General features: G+C 38.2%; 1 pseudogene; it reads right to left on the bottom strand.

Annotated features, from left to right (window-relative positions):
* Window positions 1–11,290, bottom strand: part of LOC102850733 — a 41,945-nt pseudogene that overhangs the window by 22,609 nt on the left and 8,046 nt on the right.

Below are 11,290 nucleotides of genomic sequence, written 5' to 3'. Positions count from 1 at the left end.
AGGCCTTGAACACTAATAAAAGAAGACCAGATAAGCTATGGGAAGATATCAAGAATATCGTTCATGGAGAATGCAAAAACTCAGTACTAAGATGGAAGAAGAAGAAGAAAAGACCAAAATGGATGTCAGAAGAGACTCTGAATATTGCTCTAGAGCTTTAAGACGCAAAAGCAAAGGGACGAAATCAAGAGTTTAAGGAACTGAATAGATTTCAAAGTACTACTGAGAAAGGCAAGGCAAAATATTATAATGAAATGTGTAACAAGCTGGAATCAGAAAATCAAAAGGGGTGTAGTCGCTCAGCATTTTTTAAGCTGAAATAACTAAAGAATAAATTCAAGCCACTTGTCGCAATACTTAAAGATGCTATGGGCCGAATACTGACTTATTCCAGAAGTATTAAAAAAAAACATATGGAAGGAGTATACAGAGTCATTGTACCAAAAAGAATTGGCTGACACAGAAGAATTTCAAGAAACAACATATAATCAAGAGGTAATGATGATGATGAAGGGGGAAGTTCAGGCTACTCTGAAGGAGTTGGCAAAAAATAAAGCCCCAGGAATTGATGGAATACCAATTGACATATTTCAGCAAACAGATGCTGCCCTGCATGTGCTCACCAAGTTGTGCCAAGAAATCTGGGGGACAACTACTTGATCAACTGATTGGAAGAGATCCATAGTTATTCCCATTCCAAAAAAATGTGACCCAACAGAGTGTGGAAATTATTGAAAAATATCACTAATATCACACATTATCAAAATCCTGCTGATGATTATCCAGAGAAGACTTGAACAGTACACTGACAAAGAGCTACAGAGAAATACAGGCTGGGTTTAGAAGAGGTCGTGGCACTAAGGACATTTTTTTCTCTCTTCTGTTTTTATTCTTTCTTACTGCTTTTATTGTTTTTTTACTAGAAATTATGGTACATTCACACAATGGAATACTATGCAGTACACAGGAGCAATAACTTTGTAAATTATTACCTGACTTGGGAGGGACTGGAGAGCATTATGCTGAGTGAACTCAGTCCCACAAGGATAAATATTGTATAAAACAAAAAGAAAAAAAAAACAAACAAAAAAACAACCCAACACATATTAGATGGATCTTGGATGAAAGCAGAGAAGCAGAGAGTACCGAATGTCTATCTGTGTTACATTGACTATGCAAAGGTATTTGACTATGTGGATCACGACAAATAGTGGCTAACCTTAAAAAAACTGGGAATCCTTGAACACTTGATTGAACTTGAAACCTATGCTTGAATCAAGCAGCTGTCATCAGAACAGAGCAAGAAAACAATGCATGGTTCAAAATTAGGAAAGGAGTGTGTCAGAGATGTATCATATCTCCATACGTTTTCAGTCTATAGGCAGAACAAATAATTTTCAAGGCTAGACTTTATGAGGAGGAATGTGGCATCTGGATTGGAGGAAGATGACACAACTTTGCTTCCTGAAACTGGAGGACCTGAAGTATTTGCCACAGAAGATCAAAGACTGCAGTCTAATATGGATTGAAACTCAACATTAAGAAAACAAACATTCTTATCACTGGGTTAATTAGCAGCATCATGATAGAGATTGTTTACTATTTCAGCTTGCTTGTTTCTACAACCAGCACTCATGGTACCAGCAATCAAGACTTCAAAAGACAAATTAAATTGGGAAAATATGTTGTCAGGGACCTCTCCAGAATGCTGAAAAGCAACAATGTCATCTATATATTAAAGCTGGTGGGGAGGGGTGGGCAGGGAGAAAATTGCGGCAATGAATTAACGGAAATCCAAAACCTCTGTAAAAATAAAAAAATAAAAAAAGAGGGGGAAAAAACGTGTGCCTGATCCAAGCCAACACCTTCACACCTACTCGAGAGATGGACAATGACAGGATGATAGAAAAAGAATTTATGCCTTTGAGTTGAGTATGGGAGAAGAATACTGAACTAATCATGGATCTCCAAGAAAACAAAAAGGTTTGTCTTGGAGAGAGTGAAACCAAGCTGTTCCTTAGATGCAAGAATTTTGAAGCTCCATTTTAAATACTTTGGTGATGTAGTAAGGATTGACCAGTCCACCCCCAACACACGCCTTGTTTCTAGATTGTTCTCCTACATATAATACACAATCATATATTCCTTTCAGAGAGTTTTCCCCCTTATCTGTTCTAATACAAGGTTCATTATATATCCACCCTTTTCCTATCTTCCCCTCAACCCTGCAAGCCAGTCTTGTAGCAGTGTTGTCACGTAGTATTTGTCCTTTTGTAACAGGTATTTCACTCAATATCCTTCAGGCCTCCCAGTGTTGTGTAATCTTTTACAGGTTCATTTTTCCTTATTGCTTTGTATTTCATTGTGTGAATTTACTATAGTTTCTCTATCTGTTTGTTGATGGGCACTTGAATTGCTTCCATCTCTTTACTGTTGTGAATAATGTAGTGATAAACAAGGGTCTGCATTTATTTGTTTGAGTTGTGGCTCTGGCTTGAGAGTATATTCTCAGTAGTGGATTTGTTGGGTCAAATGGTGCTTTTCTTTTCAACTTTTTGAGAAAGTCCCAGAAGGCCTTCCATAGTGCCTGTATCATTTTACATTCCCACTAGCAGGGAATCAGAATTCCAATGTCTCCATAACTTCATCAACATTTGCTCTTTACTGGCTTGTTGAACTTTGCTATTATTGCTGAGGTGAGATGATGTCTCATAGTTATTTTTATTTGCATCTCTCTGTTAGGTGGGGATTTTGAACATTTCTTCATAGCTTGCCATCTGAATGTCTTCTTTGGTAAAGTGTCTATTCATATCTTGTATCATTTTGTGATTGGGGTGTTAATCTTTTTCTTGTTAAGGCTCTGGAATATTCTATAAATATGTCATTGCCAAGTATTTTTTCCTTAATTTGTGGGCTTCATTTTTTACGCTGTTGGAAAAGTTTTTTGGATGTGACTAGAGATTTGCTTCTTAGAAGGTCCCATTCATTTATTTTATTCTCTCCTGGTTTTAAGTGGAAAAGGTTTTGTTTTGTTTTTTTGAAAAAGTTTTTGATGGACACAGGATTTAATTTTTATAAGGTCCCATTCATCAATTCTGTTCTCTTCTATTTGTGCATTTGTGGCTAAATATGCAGGTTTATTTAGTCCATAAAGTAGGGCTTTAAGATTCATCTTACTCTTTCTCTTATCCTTATGGTTCTGCGGTTTACCCCAAAGTCTTTGATCCACCTTGAATTGATTTTTATTCATGATATGAGATGTGGCTCCTCCTTCAGCTTTTTGCAGGTAGATGTCCAGTTTTTCCAGCACCATTTATTAAGGAGGTTGTCATGTCCCAATTTGATAGATTTTTATTCCTTGTCAAATATCAATTGATGATAGGTAGTTGGGTTAATTTCTGGGTTCTTGATTCTGTTCCATTGGTCTGTTGTGGTACCTATATAACACTGTTTTGGTCACTATATCTGTGTAGAAAGTTTTGACATCAGGGAGTGCTATGCCTCCCATTTCATTATAACTTTCAATTTTCAATTTTCAGAAGAGCTTTGCTTACTTTGGGCCTCTCTTCTTTCCAAATAAATCTGCCAATTTTTTCCTATCTTTTTGAAAAATGAGTTTGGTATCTGTATTAGGGTTGCATTGAACATGTAGACTGCTTTTGGTAGGATTGTCTTCTACTTATCCAAGAACGGAATATTTTTCCATTTTGTTAGGTCTCTCATTGTAGTTTTCCTTATAAATTGTGTGTGTGTGTGTGTGTGTGTGTGTTTAGTTAGGTTTATTCCCAAGCATTTAGTCTTGTAGTTGGCTTTTGTAAATGGTATTGCTTTCTTTGTTTCCTTTTCTGTGTTTTCTTTGTTTCTGTAGAGAAATTTTGCTGATTTTCTTTATATTGAAATTGTATTCTATAACTCTATTGTCCTACTAGGTCTAACAGGTGTTCTGTTGAGTATCTGGGTTTCTCTGTGTACATTATAATATCATACACATATAGTAGCAGTTTTACCACCTTCCTGCCAATTTAGGTGCTTCTTATTTCCTTCTCGTGTCTTATTTCCCTAGTAGAAGTTCCAATACAATACTGAATAGAAGTGGTCATAGTGGGCATCCTTGTCTCGTCCACCAAGAGTAGTTCTCCTTTGAAAATGATGGTGGCCCATGGTTTTGTGCACATACTTTTCACTACGTTGAGGAAATTCCCTTTTATTCCTATTGTTGAGTTTTAATCAACAGTGCCGGAGCAGGGAGGGGGCTGGATTTAGTCAAAGGCCTTTTCTGCATCAGTTGATAAAATCATGTGGTACTTGTTCTTTGCTTTGTTAATGTGATGAATTGTGTTTTTTTCTTATGTTGGACCATCTTTGAATACAATTTCGACCTGAAGAATTATTTCTTATATACTGTTGGATTTTATTAATCAGTATTTTTAAGAATTTTTGCATCTATTTTCTTTTTTTAAATACTAGTTTATTGACAAAGTTTTAATACATTGTTTTTGAGAACAGTCTTCCAATTTCCCTCCCCCTCCCCCATTAAATTGTACTACTTCATGATTAATCTACCTCCCCCTCCACATCCTCATCACCCTGCATCTATATTCTTTGAGAGAGATTGCTCCATAGTTTTCTTTTTCTGGTAATGTATTTGGCTGGTTTTTTTTTTTATATTAGTGTAATGCTTGCTTCATGGAATGACTCCTTTTTATGTTTTTTAAATAATTTAAGTGGAATTGGTCATGGTTCATCTGGTTCTTTTTATGACATGCTCAATTTCTTCTTTTGTGATGGGTCTTTTCAAGCATTCTACACCTGTCAATATGCATAGGGTCTGGTTTTCCAGGACTATGTAAATTTCCTTTAGGTTTTCATATTTATTGTAATACATTGTTGTTGTTGTTAAGTGTTATCAAATTGAATGAGACTCATAGCGATCCCAGGAGCTATAATCCTGAATCTTGCCCTATCCTGCGTCATCCTCACCACCTCTGATACCCTTGAGCCCATTGCTGCAGTTACCATGTTAGTCTGTCTTGAAGAGAGTCTTCCTCTCTTTCACTGACAATCCATCCTTCCAAGCATAATATTCTTTACCAAAAAATAGCCTTTCCTAGCAACATTTCCAAAGTCTAAGTGATGAAGCTTTGTCATCCTTGCCTCCAAGGAGCGCTCCAGCTATACTTTTTCCAAAACGTATCTGTTTGTTCTTCTGGCAGTCCATGGGATATTCAGTACTTTTCTCTAACACCACGATTCAAAGGAGTAAATTCTTTTATCATCCTTATTCATTATTCAGGTCTCAGCAGGACCTGAAGTAGGCACACCTTTGTCTTTAAACTGACATTATTGCTCTTCAGGAGAAATCCTTGACAATGGACTTGCCCAGAGCAATATGTCTCCTTATAGTCTCACTGCGGGCACCAAGGGTTTTGACTGTGGATTCAAGCAAGATGAAATAATTAACCGTTTCAATCCTTTCTCCATCTATCATGAGGTTGCCCACTGGCCCACTGGTAAGGACCTTTTTCTTCCTGTTGTTATGATACAATTTATATTGAAAGCTGTAGTCTTTGATCTTCTGCAACAAGTGCTTCAGATCCTCTTTGTTTTCAGCGAGCAAGTTTGTGTCATATGCATAGTGCGGGTTGTTGATGAGTCTTCCTCCTATTCTGATACCACATTCTTCCTCATACAGTCTGGCTTCAGGAATGATTCTCTCAGCATACAGATAGAACAGATATGGAGAAAGGACACACCCTGATGCACACCATTCCCAATTTCAAATCCTACATCAGTTCCTTGTGCCATTCAGGTAATACCTTCTTGATTTATAGATTTCGCATGAGCACAAGTAAGTGTTCTGTGATTACCATTCTTCTCAGTGTTACCCATAGTTAGTTGTCATCCACAGAGTCAAATGCCTTTTTATAGTCAATAAAACACAGATAGACATTTTTCTGATATTCTTTACTTTCAGCCAGTATCCATCTGATATTCCTAGTGTCACAACCTCTTTTAAATCCAGTTTGAGCTTCTAGCAGTACATTGTTGATGTACTGTTCTGGTCATTTTTATGATATTCAGCAATATTTTGTTTGCATGTGATAGTAATGATATTGTTTGATATTTTCCACATTCTGTTAGATCACCTTTCTTGGGATTGAGAACAAATAAGGATCTCTTCCAGTCAGTTGGCCAGTCAGCTGTCCTCCAAATTTTCTGGTATAGACTGGTGAGCACATCTGAGGCTACGTCTGTTGGTTGAAAAATGTCAATCAGTATCCTATCTACTCCTGGGGCCTTTTTTTTTGCCAGTGTCTTCACTGTAGTTGAACTTCTTTCTCTGTTACCATTGGCTCTTGTTCATATGGTGCTTTCTGAGGTTTTTCACTGTTGATCATTTATTTTTGGTACAGTGACTTTGCATTCCTTCCATCTTCGTATAATGCTTTCTAGATCATTCAATATTTTGCCTGTGTCATCTTTCAGTATTGCTACTCGAGACTTGAATTTGTGTGTATGTTTTTTAAACTTGAGAAATGATGAGCAAGTTCTTCCCTTTTTGCTTTCTAACTCTAGCTCTTTACACTTTTTTTTTAATAATACTTTGCTTTGTCTTCTGTAGCTGCCCTTTGAAATCTTCTGTTTAGCTCTTTTACTTCAGCATCTCTTCCCTTTGTTTTGGCTTCTCCACACTTTAACGTAATTTTTTAATAGTTTCTTCTGAGATCCATTTTGGCTCTTTCTTTCTACATTGACTTTGTGATGACCTTTGGCTCTCTTCTTGGATGATATCCTTTATTTTATTTCACAGCTCCTTTGGTCTTCAATGATTGGTGATCAATACTTCAAACCTATTCTTAAGATTTTTTAATTTGGGTGGAGTAGATTCAAGGTCCTATTTTGCATCTTTTGTATTTGTTTTCATCTTATTCAACTTTAATTTGAACTTGCATATGAGTAAATTATGATCTATTCCATAATCATCACCTGATCTGGTTCTGACTCGTGATATTGAGCTTCGCCAATGATTATTTCTGCAGATGTAGTCAATCTGATTTCTGTGCTGTCAGGTGAGGCTCATCTGTAAAGTTGCTTTCTTTCTTTAAAGGAGTATTTGCTATGACTAAATAATTGAATGTACAAAATTCAACCATTCATTGTCCTGCCTTGTTTCTGCTACCAAGCCCATGTTTCCTTACTGCCACTTCATTGTTTCTAATGTTGGCTTTCCAGTCTCCAACAATTACTAAGCCATTTTTATTACATGTTTAATTAATTTCTCACTCAAAAAGTTGGTAGAAATCTTCCATTTTCTCTTCTTTGGCTTTATTTGTTGGGGGATAGATATATTCATTTTCTACTAGCTTATTTACAAAATTAGAATATATTGTAATAACTTTTTATTATATTCTGTTATTATCTTTCATTTCAGCTGATTTTGTTGTGATGCCACTTTAATTTTTTTATTCTATTTATTTATTCCTTTTTTTCCTTTTAAGTTTGCCAAAGATTTCATTTTTTATTGACCCTTTCAAAGAATCAGCTCCTTGTCTTGTTGACAGTTTCAATCATTTTTCTGTTTTCTATTGCATTAATTTAAGCCCTTGTCTTTATAATTTCCTTTTCCCTAGAGGCTGTGGGTTTAGCTTGTAGAGTTGTTGGTCTTTTTTCCTCTTTGATGGGCATGTTAAGTCATTAATTTTGATCCTTTCTTCTTTTGTAATGTGTTTACCTATTGCTATGAACTGCCCCTTGAGTACTGTATTATCTCTATACCAGAGGTTTTAGTATTTTGTATTTTCATGGAATTTCACTTTTTATTTCTTATATAGCCCAGTAGTGTTCAATATTTAGCTTCCATGTTGGTGGAGTTTTGTTGTGGTTTTTTTTCATCCTTTATCTTTTTGTTAATTCCTAGTTTTATGGCATTGGGTCTGAGAACATACTTTAGGTTATTTCATTGTTTTTTAATTTATTGAGACTTAATTTGTGCCTTTTTATATGATCGGAGCTTTACTTGGGTGATGTACTCTTAATAATTCTACAAGGTCAATTTGCTAAGTGTACAGTTTTGCATCTTTATGATTTTCTTTCAATTGACCTGTATTTTGTTTAAAGTGGTGTGTTAACGTTTTCTACTACCATGATAGTGCTCCTGGAGAGGGTGAAGCCAGAATGTTCCCTGGAGTCAAGGATTCTGAAGCGTCGTCTGACATATTTTGGGCATGTTGCAAGGAGGGACTGGTCCTTGGAGAGGGACATCATGTTTGGCAGAGTGGAGGGGCGGCGAAGGAGAGGAAGACCTTTGATGAGATGGATCGATTCTGTGACTAGAGAGGTGGGAATAAGTGCATTTGAGATGGCTAGGCTGGCACAGGATAGAAGCGCATATAGAGCTCTTGTACATAGGGTCGCTATGAGTCGCAAGCGATTCAATAGCACATAACAACAACAACAATGATAGTGCTATCTTTTTTCTTCAAGTCTGTTATTTTTTGTGTTTTGCAAGTTTCTCATTTGGTGCTTAGATGCTGACCAATGATATATCTTCTTGATCTATTGTTCCTTTAATCATTGTCTAGTCCCTTTCCTTTTCTTTTATGGTGGTTTTCGTCAAAGATGAGTATTGCCACTCCTGCTTTTTTGTGGATGATATTTGCTTGGTATATTTTCTTCCAGCCTTTGATTTTTTTTTTGTCTTGTCTATCTTTTTTCTCATTTCTTAGATGTGTCTCCTGCAGGAAACTTATTTTTTCAGGCATTCTGCTATTCTTTTTCTCTTAATTGACGAGTTTAATCTGTTCCCAGTAAGTGAGATTATTAACAGGCTAGGTTTTATTGTAGCAGACCTCTATTCATTCTGATGTGTGTACACATTTACACATGCCCACTTGTCCATGCGCGCGCGCGCACACACACACACACACACACACACACAAACACACAACAATTGAAAGGACAAAAAAAGAAATGTAAAGAGGCTGAATATTAAATTATTTCGAATAGGCTTTAGAAAAACCCAGAACTCACCGATCCAGAATCCAAAGTCCACTAGGAAATGGACTTGATTTATCCTGCAGCTTAGTTCTTGATCTTCTCCCTCATGCCATTTACACAAAACCAAATCCTAAGACTCAACTCAAGGTCTCACACCATCTCTGCATTCATATGCCTTGCCTCAATCCCCATTAGACTGAGGAACTTCTGAAATTCTTTAAAGCAAAAGCATGTAAGAATTAAGTAACTATTGCTTAAAGAATGAATTAGTTGCTTACTTAATAAATTTAATTGGAAAAGAACCTGGCCAATAGTGGGTCTGTAGGACTATACTTATACTGGGTGAAGGGCTTCTCTCCAATTGTGGGTCTGTAGCACTATACTGGGTGAAGGGCTCCTCTCCAATTGGGGGTTTGTAGCACTATACTGGGTGAAGTGCTGCTCTCCCATTGTAGGTCTGTAGTACATGGTGGATCTGTAGCACTACACTGGGTGATGGGTCCTTTTGTTTGTGGATCTGTAGCACTGTCCTGGGGTGAGTGGCTCCTCTCCTATTGTGGGTCTGTAACAATATACTGGGTGGGGGCCTCCTCTCCTCTTGTGGGTCTGTAGCACTGGCCTGGATGAGGGACTCCTCTCCTATTGTGGGTCTGTAACAAATACACTGGGAGAAGAACTCCTCTCCTATTATGGGTCTGTAATAATATACTGGGTGAAGGCCTCTTCTCCTATTGTGGATCTGTGTCACTATCCTGGGTGAGGGTCTCCTCTTCCATTGTGGGTCTATAGCACTACATTGGATGAGGGGTCTTCTTGTTTATGAGTCTGTAACACTGCCCTTGGTGAAGGTCTCCTCTTTTATTGTGGGTCTGTAGCACTTCCCTTGCTGAGGGTCTCCTGTCTTCTTGTGGTCTGTAACACTGCCCTAGTTAGGGACTCCTCTCCCATTTTGGGTCTGTAGCATTTCCCTGGTAAGAGGCTTCTCTCCTATTTTGGGGTCTGTAGCACTGTCCTTGGTAATGGGCTCCTCTTGTCAGCCACAGCTGTGACTTCACACTTATGCAGAAAAGGAGGTCTTGGTAGGCTGTTGGGATAATCTTTCCACAAATCTGTCTTATCTCTCTTGTCCTGAACAATACAGGTTGGGCTCACATTAGCATGTACCTGGTTGTCTGAGACTGTCTTCTGTACCACTCTGTATATCTAAACGATCCTCTGAGTCCAAGCAAGGTGTCCCAACCTGCTAGACCCTGGTAAGGATGGTATAGAGTCAAGGCATGTGTGGTTAGTGGGCAAAACTGGCACAATAGTTTATGGCTTAGTTACTATAGATTTTGTTTTCATGGGTTGGTCCTTCCAGGCTGCGAATATGTGAGTTGGGTTTTTTTGGTCCGCCTGCCTAAATCCAGAGCCCTGGCTTTTGGCCCATTGAAGTTCCAGAAAAGAGTATGGGAACCATACACACAGCTGGGAGACAAGCTGGCAGGGACAGACGTCTTATTCTCCTCTCTAAAGATATTTTGTATGACATTTGAAACCCTTCAGGAACAGGCAGAAGAGGGAGAACAGCCTCAGAACCTTGGGCTCAATGAGCCTCAGAGGAGAAAACCACTCTCCTTAACCTCTTTGAGAAAAATCAAAGAACCCTAGAACATCTGAGACCCCGATGCCTCCTTGTAGAGAGTCTATTAGGGAAAACCCTTTTTCTTGTCCATCTGGACACCAGCATACCCAACTAACCCCTACATTTTCAGTACCTGTGTCTCCTTTGCTTCCTTTTACACCTGCAGCTCCTGGACTTCCGGGTTTCCCTGGTAGTCCTGGAGAACAAATGTCATAGTGGACATAAAGGATGGGTTAGCTTGATCTTCAGGCACCTCTTTTTACCCTCCAAAACCAAGCACCTCACCTGTAAGTCCTATAGAGCCAGCACTGCCAGGGTCACCCTTGGGACCGGGGTATCCCACTGTTCCTGGAGAGCCTGTAAGACCCTGTACTCCTGGTTGTCCTGAAAGGTAAGCAGTAGCTGCAAGACTGAAGAGTACCTGGCTGCTCTTCAGCTCATTCTCAACAGAGGCTGACATCAGATAGGAACATTCCTTAACAACTCTTTAAATAGTTCTCTTTAGAATACACAAACTAGGTCAACTACTGGGCGGCAAATTAACACATGTAAAAAAGGAATTGGCAGATACAGAGGAATTTAAAGAAATAACATATGAGCAAGAGCCTATGGTGCTGAAGGAAGAAGTTCAAGCTGCTTTGAAGGAAATAGCAAAAAATAAGGCCCCAG

The sequence above is a fragment of the Elephantulus edwardii genome, unplaced genomic scaffold (assembly GCF_000299155.1).
Source record: "Elephantulus edwardii isolate Elephantulus edwardi_28Jun2011 unplaced genomic scaffold, EleEdw1.0 scaffold00605, whole genome shotgun sequence".
Classification (NCBI taxonomy): Eukaryota; Metazoa; Chordata; class Mammalia; order Macroscelidea; family Macroscelididae; genus Elephantulus; species Elephantulus edwardii.
This window is presented reverse-complemented; position numbering and strand designations above follow the sequence as displayed.